This window comes from Bos taurus, chromosome 4, assembly GCF_002263795.3.
Source record: "Bos taurus isolate L1 Dominette 01449 registration number 42190680 breed Hereford chromosome 4, ARS-UCD2.0, whole genome shotgun sequence".
Taxonomy (NCBI): Eukaryota; Metazoa; Chordata; class Mammalia; order Artiodactyla; family Bovidae; genus Bos; species Bos taurus.
In genome coordinates, this window is record NC_037331.1 from 6,764,820 (window position 1) to 6,785,945 (window position 21,126).

Below are 21,126 nucleotides of genomic sequence, written 5' to 3' on the forward strand. Positions count from 1 at the left end.
ACTGGAAATAGTATTGCCATACGACCCAGCAATCCCACTGCTGGGCATACACACTGAGGAAACCAGAAGGGAAAGAGACACGTGTACCCCAATGTTCATCGCAGCACTGTTTATAATAGCCAGGACATGGAAGCAACCTAGATGTCCATCAGCAGATGAATGGATAAGAAAGCTGTGGTACATATATACAATGGAGTATTACTCAGCCATTAGAAAGAATACATTTGAATCAGTTCTAATGAGGTGGATGAAACTGGAGCCTATTATACAGAATGAAGTAAGCCAGAAAGAAAAACACCAATACAGTATACTAACGCATATATATGGAATTTAGAAAGATGGTAACGACAACCCTGTATGCAAGACAGCAAAAGAGACACAGATGTATAGAACAGTCTTTTGGCCTCTGTGGGAGAGGAGGGGGATGATTTGGGAGAATGGCATTAAAACATGTATAATATCATATAAGAAGCTAATCACCAGTCCAGATTCGATGCAGGATACAGGAAGCTTGGGGCTGGTGCACTGGGATGACCTGGAGGGATGGTATGGGGAGGGAAGTGGGAGCACCCATGGCAGATGCATGTTGATGTATGGCAAAACCAATACAATATTGTAAAGTAAATAATAATAATAATAAAATTTAAAAAATAGATTCAGTGTCTTTTTTGGATTGGATTTCAGATCCTCATTGTCAAAACTTTCTAAAGTGGTGTTTCACGAGAAGGCTTCTCTTGGTATCTGTAATAATAATTCTTGTGGGTTCTTTCTTTACACAGTTTCTTAAGAAGAAGCTCATTAATTAGTTCTCCCTTCATTATGACTTTAAGGAAGGGCAAGTGATCACTTGAATTTTTTGCTGGGATCTAAAGATAGAATTTAACTTCAGAAACAAACTATGGGGGAAGGGGGAATCAAGAAGAAAAGAGAAAGAAGGAAAAAAGAAGCAGAGACAGAGAGAGACCACACAAAAGGAAAAAAAGAAATGAAAGAAAGGAAAGGAAGGAGTGGGGAGAAGCTAGTTGCCCCTTTGCTACAGGTGAGCACCTGCATCTCTTTGGCCACACAGATTACAGGATGCTCTGAGTTCCTCGGACATCTCCTCCAGGTGGCTTGGACTCCACCCTCCTGCAAGCTCTGAAAGTCTCCGAAACATGCATTGGAAAGAGCTACCACACTGAAAGTATTTTTAAAAATCATTATCCAAATAGAAAATTTTACTTTGTTCTCATAGTTCATGCCTGTCACTTTTGAGTATGTTATTTTTAAATTGCTAAGTTAATAGTGTCCACAGCTGCAAAATAACAGAGATAAACAAGCCTCTATAAATTACAGCAGTCAGGAAACACCACAAAGAGACACTTTTTTTTGCTGATAGTTGAAAAAGTTCTCTAAGTGCTACCCAATGTGTGTCCCATTTGAGAAGACATATCACTCTCCCTTTTTCCTCCTCAAATATTTTGAAACAATGGCCTTCAACTGTCAATCCTGCTCCTTCATACACATCTATTGGACTGTCTTTCACTAGAATATTGTGTTCTCCGAGAAAACCGAGGACAGTTCGTTATAAAAGGGCACAGGTAAAGAAATAAAAGCTAAAAACAAAAAACAGGAAAAAATGGAAAAATTAAACGTAAATAAAAGCACACAGGTAAAGGAATATAAGATTTACTTGATTTTTCAAAATATATCAACTTACTTTCCAGACTTGGAGAAATCACGATGTCATTGCCAAGCTGAGAGGGGAAAAGTCCCATTTGTTACTGCTTCAAGGTTAAGAGATCCCCTCTGTGGCTAGCGCTGAACAGAACGCACCACTCAGTAGTTCACCAAGAGAAATATGCTGACCATCCATTTTGTTCCTCGTGACATCCTGCCTTTGTGTTGAGAATGGAATTTGGACCTCTAGAAAGCAGGATAAGAAAATACTCTGAATATTTCAAATCTTTTCTGTTATTGAAATAGGGCTTTAGCCGGAAGAGACAATTTGATGAGTTATTTGCTGCATGTTTGCATTAGTCAAAGAACTTGGAGTTCTGAACAGAGATCCTCCTCACCCTGTCTCTCAACCACATTGAAACATCTTCTGAAGTACGGAGGACAGTCAGCTGGAGGAATGTCTACCAGCCAAGACCCACTGATGCTTTTAGCTAAAAAGGGAGGTCCAGTGAGTGAAGACAGAACAAGGCACCACTGTCTCCTGCAGAGAAACACAGAGGTTGCCTCACCCGTTACCAGCCATCCACATGGTCTCAAAGGAGCAGGAGTCCAGTCAGAGAAAGCTGGCTCTTTAGTGAGTGTAAATCAGTAGAATCACCAACAGCTTTATTTTGTTTCTCCCAAAGATGTCTTTTATTACTTATTCTCACTTTTCTGGAGGTATCTTTCCTCAAGCAGATGCAATTGCATATAATAAAAAGGTTTCAAAACAGCAAGAAGGAAAAGCAGGTGCAACATCCAACACTTCATGTTAAGATCTGGGAATACAAGTAAGTATTAGATAAACTCATGATATTCACAAGCTTCCCAACCAGTGGGAACTAGGCACCGACCTCCTAGAACAGAGCTCACCTTCCAGAGAAGACAGCAACAAACATTAATTTACTAGCTTCTTGACGGAAAGTCACCCCGCCCAGGGCAATCGCTGCTGCTGCATCTGTACCAATGGACCATCCATCCGGCTGTTTATAGCACACTCTGAACCCCACAGACCCCTCCTAAGTAGTGAATAAAGAAAAAACAAAGCCAGGTCATATATGTTAAAGAAGACTGTCCTAGACTCAGAATGTGCAGAAGACCATATTGTGGGGGATAAAATAATAGTGACATGAATAAATTACTACAAGAAATTGAAGAAAGTAAAATTCCTTGAAACCCAGTATTGGATAGCACAGAAGGAACATCACAGTATGGAATAGTTGATTTTTACATGAGAATAAATAGAATGTAGGGATGACATTTTAGGTGGGATTAAGTTTAATTATCTTTAAATTACCATGTAATCTAGTCATTTAGATTTGGTGACTTTCTTAGCTATTTCACCCTAACCTTCAGGGTACTTCATTCTCATCCTCTATTTTATTCCAGAAAGACTGGCTTTCATAGCTCAGGCAGTCATGCAGTCATGGGGCTTCCCTTTACCCCTGGTACCACCTCATCTTTGCCTCTTTAGGCTGACTTTATGTCTTCCCTTAATTCCAAAATTTCAAGACCCAGCTGACTATGAGGTCATTTTTTAGTGAAGTTTGCTCCTGCTGCTGCTGCTAAGTTGCTTCAGTCGTATCCGACTCTGTGTGACCCCATAGACAGCAGCCCATCAGGCTCCCCCGTCCCTGGGATTCTCCAGGCAAGAACACTGGAGTGGGTTGCCATTTCCTTCTCCAATGCATGAAAGTGAAAAGTGAAAGTGAAGTCGCTCAGTCGTGCCCGACTCTCAGCGACCCCATAGACTGCAGCCTACCAGGCTCCTCCGTCCATGGGATTTTCCAGGCAAGAGCACTGGAGTGGGGTGTCATCGCCTTCTCCATTAGTGAAGTTTAGTTGATGTATAATATTATATAGGTTACAGGTGCACAATACTGTGAGCTATAATTTTTAAAGGGTATACTCCATTTAGAGTCATTATAAAAATTTGGCTATATTCCCCAGATTGTACGGTATATCCTTGTAGCTTACTTTATACACAACAGTTTGTAACTCTCATTCCCTTACCCTTGTTTTGCCCCTCCTCCTTCTCTCTCCCCACTAGTAAACACAAGCTTACTTTGTTCTCTAAAGCTGTGTCTGCTTCTATTTTGTTATATTCACTATTTTGTTGTATATTTATTATATCCCACATATAAGTAATATGATAAAGTATGTCTTTCTCTGTCTGACTTATTTTACTTAGCATAAAACCCTCCAAGTCTATCCACGTTACTGAAAATGGCAAAATTTCATTCTTTCCTATGACTGAATAGTATCTATTGTATATGTATATCTATATGTGTGTGTGTGTATATGTATATATATATATACAATTCTATATACACAATTTTTATTATTCTTGTATGTGTGTGTATATATATATATATACACACTTTTTATATACAATCTTTACCCACTCATCTGTTGATAGACATTTAAGTTGCTTCCATATCTTGACTATTGTAAATAGTGCTGCTACAAACATTGAGATGCATGTATTTTTTCAAATCAGTGTTCATGTTTCTTTTGGGTACATATCTAGGTGTGGAGTCCTACAGTCTTTGAGAAACCTTCATATTGTTTTCTGCAGTCAGTGTACCAATCTACATTCCTGCCAACAGTGCAGGAGGGTTCCCTTTTCCTCACATCCTCACTATTGCTCGGTATTTGTGTTCTTGTTGATGAGAGCCACCCTGACAGGTGTGCAGTGATGGTTTTGATTTGCATTTCCCTGATGACCAGCGATGCTGAGCAGCTTGTCATGTGCCTGTTGGCTATCTCTACATCTTCTTTGAAAAATATCTATTCAGATCCTCTCAGTATTTAATTGGGTTGTTTTCTTAATGTTGATGTATATGAGCTTTCTATGTATTTTAGATATTAACTCCTTATTAGTCATTTGTAATGACTAATCATGACTTACAAATGATATCATTTGTAAGTATTTTCTCCAATTTAGTAGATGTCTTTTCATTTTGTTGATAGTTCCCCTTGTTATGCAAAATCTGGTAGGTTTAATTAGGCCCCATTTGTTTATTTTTGCTTTTATTTCCTTTGCTCCAGTAGACAGATCCAAGAATCTCCTAGAGGAAAGGGGGCAGAACACTCTTTGATATTTGAGATTTTTTTTATTTCTCCAAGTGGATGACATCTACTCCACTCTGCACCATTGTTTGCACTCAGCTTCTTACGTGTTTCCAGAAAACAAAACATTTTGCTTTGCAATGCAGAGAGTCACACCTTTGTTATTTTATGGACTAGAGTGTAGACAGTTAATGTCAAGAATTTGCTATATATTCATGAAATTTTTTCTCATATCCTTGAATAAGCTTGACCACATATTTGTGAATATATTAGTAGCACATCTGTCCTATATATTAATATAATATCTTAGGATAAGACATGCATAATTGAATTAGGAAACATTGAAAATACAGGTTTGAATCTCAATCTCACATGCATTATATAATGTTCAAGTACTAATTTGGGGGGCAACTATCTCCTCTCATTCTTTTTAACTCCTCCCACTAAAATCTGCATTTTATATATTTGCTTCAACATGATGTTGCTAAATAAGCTGGATTTTCTTGTTTTCAGAGTTAACTTCTTCCTGCTGTTGAAACTAACCACTTCTCTGAAAAGAGCAGCATTTATAAACTTAATTTCTTGTCCTATAATTATTACCTCAAAATCAGAAAGTTATTAACTATAATTTTTAAAAAAAATCTTAGATCATTTGACAAAACAGTATACTTTCTCTTATTGTCTACCTATATGATTTAAGTCATATGTAATTTAAATGTCATATTGAACCAGGGTATCTTCCATGCCCAGGTCATGGCAACCCACTATTATTAATTAGAAACATTATCAATAGTATAGATATTCACTCAATCAAGTGTTTCTTGATGACTTATAATAATCACATTTTAAATTGCTTTATCATTACAAAGAAACATGAGAAAGATTGAGCTTTGTGTCAATTCATTTCAAGGACATGCAAACAGCAACATATCCCATGTTTTCTTTGTCAACTAATAAATTCTCCTGTGCAAAGGAGTTAATTTTGCAGCCTGCCAATCTTACATAAAACTGCTATGGTTTTGAAAAAATAAAAGGAATGCTTTACCAAAATAAACTAGAGGAATTTCCCTGGTGGTCCAGTGAGTAAGTGGAGAAGGAAATGGCAACCCACTCCAGTATTCTTGCCTAGAGAATCCCATGGACAGAGGAGCCTGGTGGGCTACAGTCCATAGGGTTGCAGAGTCGGACTGAAGTGACTTAGCATGCTTTCATGCATTAGAGAAGGAAATGGCAACCCACTCCAGTATTCTTGCCTGGAGATTCCCAGGGATGGAGGAGCCTGGTGGGCTGCCGTCTATGGGGTCACACAGAGTTAGACATGACTGAAGCAATTTAGCAGCAGCAGCAGCCAGTGGTTAAGACTCTGAGCTTCCACTGTAGGTGGAGGGTGGGTTTGATCTCTGTTCTGGGAACTATGATCCCACATGGCATGTGGTACAGCCAAAAAAAAGTAGAAAATGTATGACAATTGGAACAATTAAATAAGAACACTCATTTATGGATAGTCAGAAAACCCAAGGAGACCCCGCAGGTTTAGCAGCGTTTGGATTTTACTGAAGCAGGATTTGAAATGTAGAATAAGCCAACATATTTGTATAATTTCAAGCAATTACTCTCTAATGTGTTTCCAGACACTTAGATCATTAGTAAAGGATTAGTAAGGTCCCCTCAGGGACACTGACATTTCCCATCACTTGAGAATTGTGTTTACACTGATGGGTGGGGGTCAGGGAGATATTCTTGGTCAAACTACACCACCAACAAATTTTATTTTCTTTTAAAGATCTTTGCTAAAAGTAAGCCACACACACATACACACAGTTATCAATAGGCAGGTATAAAATAAATATGGCTGGATAAGGCAGGGTAGACAAGGCTAGATCTGGAGCCCTCATTGAATAGACAGTGGCTCTATATCTGGTTCCTTTATCATGTCACCGGGAGAAGCTGGCTGGCTCGTAGCACGGAGGAAACACTCTAAGTACCCACAGCTCACAGAAGAGGGAAGTGAAGGAGTTCAGGAGGTCAGGATGGCTGCGGACTGGGAGTGGCATTACAGTCCTGCACCTGGGAAGGGAGGGCCCCATGGGTCTTCAGACTCTGGGCAGTGGAGCCAGCAAAGTGGGCCTGGGGATATGCAAAATTCTCGCAACAGTCTCCCGCACAGATGAGGGGGAAAGCCGCTCCATCCATGGGCGGGGTTACCCGGCTGCCAATGAAGCTCAAGCGACAGCCTCCTCCTTTCATCTGCTCCTTTCAAGACCCTTGAATGCCCACAGCACTTGCTCACAAGTTTATACATATATTTGTACAAGATATTTTAACTGCAATTCCTTAAGATCACTGCCCCTTACATTTCTGTAGATGTAGAACGGTATTACAGTAGATCTGGAGGTCTGCTAAAGGACACAGCAAGATGCATGCAGCCCAGGTGTATTGGTTCTGTGATTGACCATTCTTGAATAATATTCTTGAATACCTAGGTCTCTGCGACCTGGCAGGAAGAGGAGTAAATTCCAGCAAGGTCTTCTCTCTGTGGATTTTCCTGACATTGTGACAGGTGGGGCAGGGCCATTTATATACCCACAGCCTGGCACTGCAAGTGGGTGGTAAAGAATGTGATGTAAGGTTTGCAAAATACAGATATAGATTCTTTTTTTTTTAATTTTATTTTATTTTTAAACTTTACATAATGGTATTAGTTCTGCCAAATATCAAAATGAATCCACCACAGGTATACAGGTGTTCCCCATCCTGAACCCTCCTCCCTCCTCCCTCCCCATACCATCCCTCTGGGTCATCCCAGTGCACTTGCCCCTTATGCATTAGAATTTTTCCATGTCTTAGAAGTTGTATACAGAATAAAGTTGATGAAGAAGCTTCCTAACTTAACATAACCCTGAAAACTTACACGACTTTGAAAAAAAAGACTCCAAACTATCATTAATATTTTTTGATCAATCATGCTTGGAAAAGCCTCAATTATATTTTATTATATCTGAAAAACACACTGTCTTCCAAATAATTGCATATAAAGGAGTAGAGTATGCAACTAAAATGAAGAAAAAATTTTAAGTGTCTCAAGTAGTTTTGTTGATAAAAATATATTACTTGTCCAGATTTTGTGATATTTGTACTATTTGTCATCTTCTTAAATTTTGTGATTCATCGTGATATATTTTCTAACCTAAATTCGTATTTATTTTTTTCACCTAAGATTTTTATATGTGTGATTTTGTATTCTTTTCCTTAAGGGAGTTATCAAAACTTCCTAAGTTTCAGTCCCCACAAAAACTAGATTTTCACCTTGACTTTTCCATGGTTTGGAGTAGAAATATGAGACAAAATAAAATCTTTCATTTGTTATTGTTTTTAGTGATTAAGATAAAAGTTGTGGACATGACCATTAAGACAATAACTAGGAATGGGGAGAATTTTGGAAACTTCCATGACCCCTTTTGAAGGACAGAAGTTTTTGCAGGAAGTATCTCATAAATGATAGGAACATTATTCTCAGCTGTGATTGCAGAGAAACACTGGGGCTGAAAATACATGTTTTCATCAGAGATTCGAATTAATCAGGGAGACTGGAAGCTAGGATGTTTGGGAAGAATGGGGTGAAGGTGGAATGCTATGATTTAGGAGAAGAAATAGCAAATGGTCAAGTTTGGGGCCAGATGTCAGATAATCTGGAATATTCTGGAAAGAGAAGGTTCTGCAGTGTTAGCAACAGGACACGTTCAGACATTTTTGAGGGTGTGATATGATTATCTGCACCTCTGGAATAAACTGTGCCCAGAAGTGCTAATTATCATATATCAAAATATTTGCCCTTCCCCCTCATGGGGCACATGTGTGAATCCTGCAGAAGTTATACCAGTTCAAAACAGAAGGAAAAGCAACTCGTTTTTAAAAATATAAACTTATAAAGAAATCAGATGCATTGAAGATTATTCTACAGATGTTTCCATAAAGTTTAGTTTGAAAATGTTCCTAGTTATAACTAACTAGTCTTCAGCCACATTTGATCAGGGTGAATAGAGAATGAACTACTCATTAAGCAGTATTTTTACATAACAGAAAATTAGCATAACTTATCTTTTTCCTCCCCTTTTTTAAGTTTTTGGCCCAAGCTCAATACTTACTCTATTTCAGTCCCATCTGCTTATTTCCTTTGATGTTCTCCATAATAAGTAACAGTCACTTAGGTCTCTCAGCTCTCATTTGCACAAATAAAACCTGACAGAACTTTCATAAAATAATGTCAATACTATATCAAATTTCTCTCAACATAGGCCCATGCAGCTGCAGCAACTGCCAGGAACAAAAACTGCCTTCAACCATAAATTATACAATCAGAGAGAGAGTGAAATGTTGTCCTTAAAAACAGCCCGGATACCCTAAAGACAGGATGATAAATCACCAGGTCGTTGTTGACTTCCTTTTCTTCTTTTGCAGTCATTGGAAAAGTTCTGTTGTTTCTGTTTGTTTCTTTGCCTTTTGCCCTGCTTCTGGGTAGTTTGCTTTATAAACATGATAGGTGTTTGTTGAGATACACTCTCGAAACTAAATGAGCAGATGGAAATAAATAAGCATTTGGATAGATTAAAATGTATTTATTTCTCTGTAACATGAAAAAAATTCCATAAATATTTTATTAGCATTTTAACCTTGCTTCCCTGGTGGCTCAGAGGTTAAAGCGTCTGCCTGCAATGCGGGAGACGTGGGTTCGATCCCTGGGTCGGGAAGATCCCCTGGAGAAAGCAATGGCAACCCACTCCAGTATTCTTGCCTGGAGAATCCCATGGACAGAGGAGCCTGGTGGGTTACAGTCCATGGGGTTGCTAAGAGTCGGACACAACTGAGCATATTTTAAAGTTGAAAACGACTCACTGCATAGAACATTCAAAGGAACTTAGAGACCAAGTCAGAAATGATAATATTCTCTATTTGGGACAGTGAAGAAGCGTGTGGACCATAGTACAAAAGCTGATGTTTGACCTGCAGGAAAGAGTTTGTTAAGAGATGATCACTCTTTCATTCTCTATTTTTATTTGTGAGGAGAATTTGTGACTCTAGGATTATTTAACTATGAAAATTAGAAGCTACAAACTTATCAAAATGGGAAGTGAAGTGAAAGTGTTAGTTGCTCAGTTGTGTCCAACTCTTTAGAACCCCATGGACTGTAGCCCACCAGGTTCCTCTGTCCATGGGATTCTTCAGGCAAGACTACTGGAATGGGTAGCCATTCTCTTCTCCAGGGGTTCTTCTTGACCCAGGGATTGAACCCAGGTCTCCCGGAAGTTCTTAGTAAAGTGAAATGGAAGATGCAGTTTCAAGACATGGAGAATTATAGCCCACAATAGGAAGGACGTCACAGGCGATGCTCTTTGACAAAGTCAATGCCACTGCAACTTTCACACTCAGGTGAATGCTAGGCTAGGATGGTGAGAAAGTCAGAAACCGAGGAAGAAGTTCTAACCATACTACAGATGTGACACAGCTATAAAAAAAGAGATACTAGTGTGCAGGTCAACCTTAAAAAGGGAACACATTTCTAAGAAGATGGGGGACACTGAAAAGTGGATGTAAAAAACTTAAATCTGTTTGGGAATCAGAATTTTCCATAGAATCAAAAGTAGTTTCAAGAAGTGGTCTAGAAATGTACTTCCTAAATGGTTTATGGAACACTGTCTTTTCCTAATGGAGTATTAGTCTACTGCAAAAATAAATTTATAAAACTTGGTTGGTTTAAACAAGTTAGACATGCTTTTCTTCCACAAGATTTATCAGAATCTTTAACACAGTCACATTATAACTTTCCTAATATACTGATTGCATGTTAACTTTACATCTCTGACCACAGAGACCCTTTTGATAAATGCCTGTGAAATCTTCCAGAACTATTGATTGAGTGCATAAAATCTGGAAAATATAGAAACATCATTACATTCCAATTTAATATTTGGTTTAGACATCAGTCACAAAAAAGTAGAAGCAAACTGAGCTAGAATATGTTAAAAAAATAAATTTAGTAAAATTCTACTAAGATTCACCACCACTTACCTACTGTATCTACATTTTCTTCTCAGGGACATGGTCTATCCAAAGGGCAAGAATTTTGCTAAAGAAGAATCAAAAACCTTACTCTTGAGAACTAAGACAGGATGACTTTCATTTCCAAGTGTCCTGATAGAGTTGACCAGGGTTCTGGGCTTACTAAGTATTCAAGGGCAAAGTTCTCCCTGTCAAAGAGAGGCCAGGGGGAGAAGGATCTCTGTAGACAGCATGCAAACACCCGGGACCTCCTTCTAGGCCCTCAGAGGTCATGGTTTGCAGCAATGATTTTTTTTTTTTTTTTTTTCTGATTTGGACCATGCAGAGAATTCAGGGCTTGATTCCTGGTCAGGAGTGCTCTTGGGCTGGTTGGTGTGAAGCTTTAGGGGACAGTGAGTCAGTTGTTAAGCCCTGGCCAGCTAAGATAAACAAAAACGGAAGAAAAAAATGGTACATCATAGTTTGAAAAGTTAAAAGTTCAGGAGAAGTATCTCCTCAGAGCAAAGCTCAGTGACTCCTGGTGCAACACTCCTGCCCTGCCTGGAAGTTTATCTCCCCAAGATGATTGAAACAAAGCTTTTCCTTAAGACACAAGGGGAGTTCCAAGGACTCTTATGGATGCAAATGCTATACCAAAAGTCCATTGTCTTTTTTTTTTTTTATTGGAGTATAGTTGATTTACAAGTTGTGTTAGTTTCAGGTGTACAGCAAAATGAATCAATTATATATATATATATATATATATATATATATATATATACACACACACACACATACATATATCTGCTCTATTTTAGATTCTTTTCTCATATAGCCATTACAGAGCATTGAGTAGAGTTTCCTGTGCCATACAGTAGGTCTTTATTAGTTACCTACTTTATATTTAGTAATGTGTACATGTCAATCCCAATCTCTCAATTTATCACTCCCCTCCCTTAAACCTGGTAACCACAATTTTACTTTTTACATCTGTAACTTTATTTTTGTTTTGTAAATAAGTTCATTTGTACACTTCTTTTTAGATTCCACATAAGAGAAATATCATATTATATTCATACTAAGAGTCTATAGTGTTCAGAGTTCACATATGCATACTTTCTTCTACCCCTTTCATAAGAAACTCTATGAACATGAATGGGATTTTTAATTTTTAGTTCATGTCTTTTATTAATCCACACACAGCTACTTGTCTTCTGATTTGCTGAAGCAACAAGTCAGACAACCTTTGCCTTGATAATGGCTGTCAGAGTGGTCATAAAACTCCTGCACTGTATTCTTCTGAAGGTCACTCCGGGAAGAAAGGACAGAGTCTGCCATTCTCACCCACCTAGCAGTATTTCTGGACAGCCAGGCTCATCTTTCTGTGACGCTTAGGGGGTAAGACTTCTTCGTCTTCTAGGCACCTTAACACTAGCACTTCTTAAAAACCTCTCACCCTACCCACAAGGGCTCAATACAAGAAGCAGACTGGATCCCTTTGAGTGTCCTGGTCAAAGCATAAACATCTTCCCATTGCTTCCCAAGGAGATCAGTCTTTGCTGAGAAAGGGGAGTTTTCTTCTGATACTAAAGCTTTGCCTCTAACTTTTCTATTATATCCAAGGTTCAACCTCAAGGGTGTTGGTGTTCTTGTAGACTTTAAATTAAATTTGCATCTTGGCAGTGGTTCCTCCCAAGTTGAAGGAAAGGAAGAGACAGACTAGATCTGGGGACACAGCAGAGGGCAATGGGTGGGTTCCTGGCCAAAGAGCTGGACAGAATTTTTATATAAAAGTCTCCTAATGAATGATTAAACATGAACATACTGAAAGGACAATAGCATTATCTCATCGTTCCTGGAACACTAATGAATGTAAATACTTTGGCACTAATTTGTATGCTGATTTGCAAAGGGTTTAGGGTATGTCTCATTCTTTTAAGTTTTCTCTCTTTCTGTGATTTACATTCTCCTCAGTGAACAGCCTTCCCATCCTCCTTGGCAGAATGTGCACACTCCATCCCGCTGTGTGTCTGTTCTTTAAGAGCCTGAAACTTGTAACAAAATGCCCTGAATGCTCTACCCCAAAGAGCTCTCTTTTTAATTGAGTCTGAAACATAAATAATAAAAATATCTTTAATTCTGGAAAATGATGACAATAGGAGGGAATTAATGGTATGAACAAATAACAAGAAATGGGATTTATTAGTACTAGAGTTTAGAAATTGTCAAGCAGAACAGTGCTGCTAGATATTTATATAAAACATCCTCTGCTGCTGAAGTTGTTGGTTGTTTTACCTTGTCTTCAACTCGTAAGTCTGTCAAAAGAGAAGGATGTGAGAAGACATGAGGAATGCCTCTGAAAGTCAATGGGCTCAGCAACCCATCCTGGAAAGTGCAATTAGAACTGATGTTTGTTTACACATATATATGATGTATGTATATAATATTTCACTTTTCCAGGTTGTCCTGTCTATAGACGCTGGCAAATCTCTTTAACTAGAAGCACACACACACATGCAAACAAAATACCTCAAACCTTGCTCTGTTTTTTCAGATATTTTTATGACTATTTCACTTGGAGAAATTATAAATGTTAAGTGGGCATTACGGCACACAAGCGCGGCCGAGAAGAGCTACCCCACGTCCGAGGTTGGGGCGGCAGTTAGGAGGACCCCATGCCCGAGGAGCAGCGGCCAAGAGGAGCTACCCTACGTCCGAGGTCAGGGGCAGAAGCCGGGAGGAGCTACCCCGGCCCGAGGCCAGGGGCAGCGGCCGGCAGGAGCAACCCCATGTCCAAGGAGCAGTGGCTGCGCAGGCACAGGAGAGCCTAGAGGAGCTACTCCACGTTCAAGGTCAGGAGGGGCGGCAGTGAGGAGATACCCCTCGTCCAAGGTAAGTAGCAGCAGCTGTGCTTTGCTGGAGCAGCCGTGAAGAGATACCCTACGTCCAAAGTAAGAGAAACCCAAGTAAGATGGTAGGTGTTGCAAGAGGGCATCAGAGGGCAGACACACTGAAACCATAATCACAGAAAACTAGTCAATCAAATCACACTAGGACCACAGCATTGTCTAACTCAGTGAAACTAAGCCATGCCCTTTGGGGCCACCCAAGATGGGTGGGTCAAGGTGGAGAGATCTGACAGAATGTGGTCCACTGGAGAAGGGAATGGCAAACCACTTCAGTATTCTTGCCTCGAGAACCCCATGAAGAGTATGAAAAGGCAAAATGATAGGATACTGAAAGAGGAACTCCCCAGGTCAGTAGGGGCCCAATATGCTACTGGAGATCAGTGGAGAAATAACTCCGAAAGAATGAAGGGATGGAGCCAAAGCAAAAACAACACACAGTTGTGGATGTGACTGGTGATAGAAGCAAGGTCCGATGCTGTAAAGAGCAATACTGCATAGGAACCTGGAATGTCAGGTCCATGAATCAAGGCAAATTGGAAGTAGTCAAACAGGAGATGGCAACAGTGAATGTTGACATTCTAGGAATCAGCGAACTGAAATGGACTGGAATGGGTGAATTTAACTCAGATGACCATTGTATCTACTACTGCGGGCAGGAATCCCTTAGAAGAAATGGAGTAATACTTGAGGAGAAATACTTGAGGAGAAAATACTTGAGGAGATAATAGTTGAAAACTTCCCTAAAATGGGGAAGGAAATAATCACCCAAGTCCAAGAAACCCAGAGAGTCCCAAACAGGATAAACCCAAGGAGAAACACCCCAAGACACATATTAATCAAATTAACAAAGATCAAACACAAAGAACAAATATTAAAAGCAGCAAGGGAAAATCAACAAATAACACACAAGGGAATTCCCATAAGGATAACAGCTGATCTTTCAATAGAAACTCTTCAAGCCAGGAGGGAATGGCAAGACATACTTAAAATGATGAAAGAAAATAACCTACAGCCCAGATTATTGTACCCAGCAAGGATCTCATTCAAGTATGAAGGAGAAATCAAAAGCTTTTCAGACAAGCAAAAGCTGAGGGAATTCTGCACCACCAAACCAGCTCTCCAACAAATACTAAATGATATTCTCTAGACAGGAAACACAAAAATGGTGTATAAACTCGAACCCAAAACAATAAAGTAAATGGCAACGGGATCATACTTATTAGTAATTACCTTAAATGTAAATGGGTTGAATGCCCCAACCAAAAGACAAAGACTGGCTGAATGGATACAAAAACAAGACCCCTACATATGTTGTCTACAATAGACCCACCTCAAAACAGGGGACACATACAGACTGAAAGTGAAGGGCTGGAAAAAGATTTTCCATGCAAATTGGGACCAAAAGAAAGCAGGAGTCACAATACTTGTATCAGATAAATTAGACTTTAAAACAAAGGCTGTGAAAAGAGACAAAGAAGGTCACTACATAATGATCAAAGGATCAATCCAAGAAGAAGATATAACAATTATAAATATATATCCACCCAACATGGGAGCACCGCAGTATGTAAGACAAATCCTAACAAGTATGAAAGGAGAAATTAACAATAACACAATAATAGTGGGAGACTTTAATACCCCACTCACACCTATGGATAGATCAACTAAACAGAAAATTAACAAGGAAAAAAAAATATGTATCTATAAAGTTCACTAAAGCAAAGCACAGTAAAATGAGGTATGGCAATAAAAGGCATTAAAAAAAAAAAAAAAACAATAAACCAAAAAATACACAATGCATCTGGAAGAATTGCAGAGGTTCATGGTAGCATCAAAAGACTTGAAAGATTCAGAGGTGATGACTCCTATTCTTATCCAATTTAACCCATCTGTTTTTGACCTGGGCAAAAGTCAGGTAGAGAATGACTCCATTTGGAGGATAGAAATTAGTGTTAAATTAATAAACTTGTGTATCAATTGTAAAAAAAAAAAAAAAAGATATCACAATGGAGAAAATGTTCATTAGTGAGGACCATCTGAAAGAAAAGGAAGGAAACCTGGAGTTTTAGAGAAAAGCAAGTAAGCAATGTCGACCTAAAAAAATGCACAATGAGAGTTGTGAGTTAAGTTTTATTTGGGGTGAAATGAGGACTGCTGCCCAGGAGACAACACCTCGGATAGCTCTGAGAAACTGCTCCAAAGGGGCAGCGAGGAACGGTCAGTGTATATGTGATTTTTGGTGAAGGGGGCATATATGCAATCAAGCACACATTTTCCCAAAAGGTTTCTACTAGTCTCAGGAAACCTTAACGAGTCACGACAGTCGTTACCATGAAGGATTTTAGTGCTTTTCTAGAGGAGATACAAGAACTGGGCTCATAAAATCAGCTCCTGAGATATCAAACTATCTGAAGACCTGTCCCGCTGGTTTTCCTGGAGCAGAAAGAAAGTGCCTCGTTTTCTGCTCTCCACTCTGAACTCCTTCAGAGGGTGTTGAAGGTCAGCAGCTGCCGCAGCACGCAACTTAATCCTTGTAGAGGTATAGATGGCAAGTGCCCATGGAAAGGGACAATTTGTAGTTGACGAATGTGTCCTGAGGAAAGGCGGGAGCAAGTGAGTCTTATCCGGGTCATGAGGAGTCTCTGCCAGGGTAGGGTGATCCTTTGTGCTTCAGCGTTTCTTGGGACATGATAGCCCTGGACCCCTGCTCTGGTTCTTAACTACCTGCCTCCTGGGAACTCAGGGCTCAGATAAAGTTCAACACTGTCAAAGGAAAACTATAAAGCAAATATGTGGATGCTGCAATTTCCCGCCTCTGCAGTGAAAAGCTTCCTTTTAAAAAGGCTTCTTTTTAAAATTGAAGTATAGTTCACTCACAAAATTATATTAATTTCAGGTGTACAACATAGTGCTTCCCTGGGGGCTCAGATGGTAAAGAATCTGCCGGCAATGAGGAAGAGCTGGGTTCGATCCCTGGGTTGGGAAGATTCCCCTGGAAGAGGGTATGGCAACCCACTCCAGTATTCTTGGAGAATCCTCATGGACAGAGGAGTCTGGTGGGCTCCAGTCCTTGGGGTCGCAAAGAGTTGGACACATACATACATGCACAGTGCATACACATACAACTTAGTAATTAGATATTTTTAAGAATATGCTCCATAGAAACTTATAATAAAATGTTGGCTATAAAAAAAAAAAAAAGAAGAAGAAGAAATGGAGTAGCCATTATGGTCAACAAAAGAGTCTGAAATACAGTACTTGGATGCAATCTCAAAAACGACAGAATGATCTCTGTTCGTTTCCAAGGCAAACCATTCAATATCACAGTAATCCAAGTCTATGCCCCAATCAGTAATGCTGAAGAGGCTGAAGTTGAATGGTTCTATGAAGACATACAAGACCTTTTAGAACTAACACCCAAAAAGGATGCCCTTTTCATTATAGGGGAATGGAATGCAAAAGTAGGAAGTCAAGAAACATCTGGAGAAACAGACAAATTTGGCCTTGGAATATGCAATGAATCAGGGCAAAGACTAATAGAATTTCACCAAGAGAATGCACTGGTCATAGCAAACACCCTCTTCCAACAATACAAGAGAAGATTGTATACATGGACATCACCAGATGGTCAACACCGAAATCAGACTGATTATATTCTTTGCAGCCCATAATGGAGAAGCTCTATACAGTCAGCAAAAACAAGACCGGGAGCTGACTTTGGCTCAGATCATGAACTCCTTATTACCAAATTCAGACTGAAATTGAAGAAAGTAGGGAAAACCACTAGACTATTCAGGTATGACCTAAATCAAATCCCTTATGGTTATACAGTGGAAGTGAGAAATATATTTAAGGGCCTAGATCTGATAGACAGAGTGCCTGATGAACTATGGAATGAGGTTCATGACATTGTACAGGAGACAGAGATCAAGACCATCCCCATGGAAAAGAAATGCAAAAGAGCAAAATGGCTGTCTGGGGAGGCCTTACAAATAGCTGTGAGAAGAAGAGAAGCGAAAAGCAAAGGATAAAAGGAAAGATATAAACATCTGAATGCAGAGTTCCGAAGAATAACAAGAAGAGATAAGAAAGCCTTCCTCAGCAATCAATGCAAAGAAATAGAGGAGAACAACAGAATGGGAAAGACTAGAGATCTCTTCAAGAAAATTAGAGATACCAAGGGAACATTTCATGCAAAGATGAGCTCGATAAAGGACAGAAATGGTATGGACCTCACAGAAGCAGAAGATATTAAGAAGAGGTGGCAAGAATACACAGAAGAATTGTACAAAAAAGATCTTCATGACCCAAATAATCACGATGGTGTGGTCATTCACCTAGAGCTAGACATCCTGGAATGTGAAGTCAAGTGGGCCTTAGAAAGCATCACTATGAACAAAGCTAGTGGAGGTGATGGAATTCCAGTGGAACTATTTCAAATCCTGAAAGATGATGCTGTGAAAGTGCTGCACTCAATATGCCAGCAAATTTGGAAAACTCAGCAGTGGCCACAAGACTTGAAAAGGTCAGTTTTCATTCCGATCCCAAAAAAAGGCAATGCCAAAGAATGCTCAAACTACCACACAATTGCACTCATCTCACACGCTAGTAAAGTAATTCCCAAAATTCTCCAAGCCAGGCTTCAGCAATATGTGAACCGTGAGCTTCCTGATGTTCAAGCTCATTTTAGAAAAGGCAGAGGAACCAGAGATCAAATTGTCAACATCTGCTGGATCATAGAAAAAGCAAGAGAGTTCCAGGAAAACATCTATTTCTGCTTTATTGACTATGCCAAAGCCTTGACTGTGTGGATCACAAGAAACTGGGAAAATTCTTCAATAGATGGGAATACCAGACCACCTGATGTGCCTCTTGAGAAATCTGTATGCAGGTCAGGAAGCAACAGTTAGAATTGGACATGGAACAATAGACTGGTCCCAAATAGGAAAAGGAGTACATCAAGGCTGTATATTGTCACCCTGCTTATTTAACTTATATGCAGAGTACATCATGAGAAACGCTGGGCTGGAAGAAGCACAAGCTGGAATCAAGATTTCCGGGACAAGTATCAGTAACCTCAGATATGCAAATGACACCACCCTTATGGCAGAAAGTGAAGAGGAACTAAAAAGCCTCTTGATGAAAGTGAAAGTGGAGAGTGAAAAAGTTGGCTTAAAGCTCAACATTCAGAAAATGAAGACCATGGCATCCGGTCCCATCGCTTCATGGGAAATAGATGGGGAAAACAGTGGAAACAGTGTCAGACTTTATTTTGCGGGCTCCAAAATCACTGCAGATGGTGATTGCAGCCATGAAATTAAAAGACACTTACTCCTTGGAAGAAAAGTTATGACCAACCTAGACAGCATATTCAAAAGCAGAGACATTACTTTGCCAACAAAGGTCCATCTAGTCAAGGCTATGGGTTTTCTAGTGGTCATGTATGGATGTGAGAGTTGGAATGTGAAGAAAATCGAGCACCGAAGAATTGATGCTTTTGAACTGTGGTGTTGGAGAAGTCTCTTGAGAGTCCCTTGGACTGCAAGGAGATCCAACCAGTCCATTCTGAAGGAGATCAGCCCTGATATTTCTTTGGAAGTAATGATGCTAAAGCTGAAACTCCAGTATTTTGGCCACCTCATCCGAAGAGTTGGCTCATTGGAAAATACTCTGATGCTGAGAGGGATTGGGGGGTAGGAGGAGAAGGGGGGGACAGAGGATGAGGTGGCTGGATGGCATTACTGACTCGATGGACATGAGTCTGGGTGAACTCTCGGAGCTGGTGATGGACAGGGAGGCCTGGCATGCTGCGTTTCATGGGGTCACAAAGAGTCGGACATGACTGAGTGACTGAACCAAGCTGAACTGATAGTTTGGGGAGGTTTTGAAATTAGCAGTAGTTTCACAGCACACTGTCAATAGCCAGAGAGCATCCGTACCATATACACCCTTTCAGGAGAGGGTTTGATAGTGTGGGACAACTGCCTTTGAATGTCAAAGGCCCAGAACTGGTGTCAACTGCATTGACTTGACCGCATCCCCAAAGCTGCAAAGTCTACAGCATAAGCAGATGATAGAATTTCTCCTTCTGCTTGAGAGAGCCTGGGGTCTCAGAAGGTACCAGCACTCTAGTTCTCAACAGCTGAGAATGCACTCAAGACTGCAAATTCAGAGAGGAAAATGAAATGAAAGTAGCACAATTACCAAAATGAACCAAGAAAGGGAAAAAATACTTTATATGCCTGTAATTTTCCTCCCAGAAAAGAATTAGAAATGTTTACATGTCTACTTTCTTTGATTGCATCAAATGTTATAGTCGTTTATTTACAATCATAATGATGTACTTGTGGGTGTCCTTCTACAAAGTGGGGAACAGATACATGTCCAGGTCACTTCTGGAGGACTACTCTTTATGGCAAAACAGGAAGTATGCTTGATGACAAGAAAGGAAGTGCAGAAGCCCAATGTAACCCATTCTCCAAATTGGGAAGAAATAGTGAAAGAGGAGGGAAACACAGATATTAACCAAGAAATGATAAGTAGAATGTGGAACATTTATCTGAAGTAATACTATGAAGTAATACTATAAAGTAATGAGAATGAAAAAGATGTATCTATATTTATCAACATGGATCAATCTCCAAAGGGTCAAACGAAAGATGTCAAGCACAAGAGATGAGTCCTGAGGATGTCTCAGTTTACAGGAAGTGCACATACAAGAAGAATTAATTCTTACATGAGAATTCACCACTGGGGTTGCCTGAGGGGTGGGGAAACATTTCCAGGAATCTGAAGTGGGCTTCCATGAGGTGAGCAACGTTGTTTCTTGGTCATGTGCCAGTATTGGTCACATGACTATTTGCATTTTATAAAAATTCATCAATATGTGTGTTTCTGATTTATGAACCTGTGTGTATATATACACACAACTTATATATACATGGCTTGGAAGAAAAGCTATGACAAACCAACATAGCATATTGGAAAGCAGAGACATTACTTTGCTAACAAAGGTCCATATAGTCAAAGCTATGGTTTTTCCATTAATCATGTATGGATGTTAGTTTTCCAACAAACTGTGGAAAGTTTTTAAAGAGATGGGAATACCAGAACACCTGACCTGCCTCCTGAGAAATCTGTGTGCAGGTCAAGGAGCAACAGTTAGAACTGCACATGAAACAATGGACTGGTTCCAAATTGGGAAAGGAGTACGTCAAGGCTGTATATTGTCCCCCTGCTTATTTAACTGCTATGCAGAGTACATCATGGAAAATGCCAGGCTGGATGAAGCACGAGCTAGAATCAAGATTGCCAGGAGAAATATCAATAACATCAGATATGCAGATAACACCACCCTTAGGCAGCAAAGCAAAGAGGAACTAAAGAGCCTCTTGATGAAAGTGAAAGAGGA

General features: G+C 39.7%; 1 long non-coding RNA gene across 1 annotated transcript in view; it reads right to left on the reverse strand.

Moving 5' to 3' along the window:
• Positions 1–2,150: 2,150 nt before the first annotated feature.
• Positions 2,151–21,126, reverse strand: part of LOC132345178 (uncharacterized) — a 52,076-nt gene continuing 33,100 nt past the window's right edge. Inside the window, exons 3-4 of the long non-coding RNA XR_009494370.1 lie at positions 2,572–2,717; positions 2,151–2,477 (exon numbers count right to left, since the gene is read on the reverse strand). This is a non-coding gene — a long non-coding RNA (uncharacterized lncRNA). The remainder of the gene's footprint in view (positions 2,478–2,571; positions 2,718–21,126) is intronic.